Source organism: Cervus canadensis, chromosome 6 (genome assembly GCF_019320065.1).
Source record: "Cervus canadensis isolate Bull #8, Minnesota chromosome 6, ASM1932006v1, whole genome shotgun sequence".
Lineage (NCBI taxonomy): Eukaryota > Metazoa > Chordata > Mammalia > Artiodactyla > Cervidae > Cervus > Cervus canadensis.
Window position 1 is genome coordinate 37,936,025 of NC_057391.1, and position 2,839 is coordinate 37,938,863.

The following is a 2,839-nucleotide window of genomic DNA, read 5'->3' on the forward strand; positions in this document are numbered from 1 at the left end:
GCACAGAGTCGGACACGACTTAAGTAACTTAGCATGCATGCATGCACTGGAGAAGGAAATGGCAACCCACTCCAGTATTCTTGCCTGGAGAACCCCAGGGACAGAGGAGCCTGGTGGGCTGCCGTCTATGGGGTCGCACAGTCGGACACGACTGAAGTGACTTAGCAGCAGCAGCAGGTAATGATTATCTATGAGGTAGTGTTTGGGAATTACTGACTGGGAGACCTTTCAGTTCAGTTCAGTCGCTCAGTTGTGTCTGACTCTTTATGACCCCATAGCCTGTACATCTTGGGAGATCTTTACATCTAAATAATCATCTACTATTAATGGACTCCTGTTATGTGTCAGGTATAGTGCCTGGTGCTTCATGTATATTATCTCACTTAATACAGGGAATGTTCCTATAGAAATGCGACTATAAAAAAAAAAAAAAGAAATGCGACTATAATTATCCTTCGAAAGGACAGAAATGCAGAATAAGTAACTTGTCTAAGGTTATGTAACTAACGAATGGTTGATCCAGACTTTAAACCTACTATGTCAGAGAGCAGAGCCTGTGCAATTCTCATACCACACCAGAGAGTGTCTGGAAGTTTCATTGCAATCATGTCATCTTTTGGGTGACTGCTTGTCAATAGTAGGTGCCTTTAAAAATGCATAGGACGGGACTTCTGGTGGTCCAGTGGTTAAGACTCCGCACTTCCTCTGCAGGGGGCATAGGTTTGACCTCTGGTCCAGGAACTAAGATCCCACATGCCACATGGCAGGCCAAATAAATAATAAATACATTTTTTAAAAATGCACAGGAGTTCCAATAAGTGTGTGTGTGACAAAGTAATCTATCTAAATTGAAATTGTCAGTAATGAAAATCAGTGTAAATAACTTTTTCAGCTCAGTCTCTTTCTCCCAAGCACCTTGGACCTTGGCCCCCCTGCAACAGTCATGGGGTTTGAGGTAGGTGATAATAGTGGAATTATTTTTTTTTTTAATAAATTTTTTGTCTGCACCACATGGCATGCAGAATCTTAGTTCCTCTACAAGAGATCAAACCCAAGCCCCCTGCATTGGAAGAGCAGAGTCTTAAGCACTTGACCACCAGATGAGTCCCAATAGTGGAATTTTTAAAAACCTTTTTATTGAAGTGTGACACATACAAAAAGTATATACCAATCAGAAGTGTATAGTCATAAAGAATTTTCACAAACAGATCCAAATAACCAGTAACCAGATCGAGAAACCGAATGTTACCAACACTCCAGGAGCAATTTGGATCCTGTCCCATCTCTGCCGCCTCTCTCTTCCCCAGAGGTAACCTCTATCCTGCCTTCAAACACCACTGATTGGTGTAGCTTGTTTTGCAGTTCATATAAATAGAATCACATAGGTTGTATTATTTTGTGTTTGCCTTCTTTCACTCAGCAATATTTTCCAGAGTCATCAAGCTGTTGTCAGATCCAAGTTCATGCACCCAATGCACAGTGAGGCCAAACAAACCAAAATGCTCAAGTTTGGAGCAGAGAGAGTTTTACCGCAAGAACCCAGCAAGGAGAACACGCAGTTCATGCTCAAAATGGCTGAACTCCTCAGAGGTGTGGGGAGGTTTTTTTGGTTTTGGCTGTACCCTCAAGGTTTGCGGGATCTTAGTTCCCCAGCAAGGCTCAGACTCTTGCCCCCTGCACTGGCACTGGAGTGCTAAGGACTTGCCAAGGAAGAGTTTTCATAGACGAAATTTGCTTGGACGGCTGCGGGGTGCGGGACCTTCCTTTGATTGGTTGGTGATGAGGTAACAGGGTGGTGTTCTAGGAGTCAGCCTTCTGGTTCTAACCAGTCTGGATTCTGTGCTTTGTCTGAAATTACCATCCTCCACCTGGGTGGGGGCCTTAGTCCTCCTAGGCAGAAGGACTGAAGAGATTTGTATCACTTTGTGATGTATATTCCTTGAGGAGGAACTAGAAACCTGCCCCTGGTTTCCTGGCTGCCTTTCCTTTGTTTCTGCATTCCCTTATTCCCCTAATTAGTAACTGCTTGAATCTGCCCTTTGAAGCTCAGGGAAGGTCTATAGGGCTGAAGCCTTTTTCCTCCAAACCAGAAACGGAGGACACAAAAAGGCTTTTGTACTCAGGAGGGACCCCATAGAATTCTGCTTGGTTTCAGAGCCACAACAATTTTGAGAGATGGGAGTCGAAGAGAAGAGACAAGAGTAGAGCAGTGTTTTTGTTTTGTTTTGTATTTCTGTGTTTTTAAATTATGTCCTCTGACTCAGTGCTTCTCGTACCTCAAACAAGATGCTACAAACAAATTACCCGAGAATCTTGTTAAAAATATAGATTCTGATTTGATAGTTGTATGGTGGGATTCTGAATTTCTAACAAGTTCTGAGGTGATGCAGATGTTGCCAGCCTGAGGACCGCACTTTTTAGGTGCAAGCGCTATGCTTGAAAGTGTGCAGCGGTGTTTTAAAAACCATTCAATGACTGCAATATATAATCATTTCAACATAATAACACTAATGGGAAAGATTGGAACATAATTTCTATATCATAAAATTTGATTATGTTTTTCTGATTGATAGTTTCCTAATTAAAAAAAAAATTTATCTTTTCAAATAGATGTCAAATACACGTAAAAAAACTTTAACAGGTAGACAGTGAAAATAACTTGCCTTGCTGCTGGCCCCTTATTTCTTCTGTCCAGAGGTAACCACTGTTACTGATTAACTGTGAAATTTTCAAGGGATATTTTACCCATATACTTATTTTTCTTTTACACAAATGGTAGGTAATTGTACATGCTGTTCTGCCCCCTTGTTCTTTTTATTAACAATATGTGTGTAAGTAA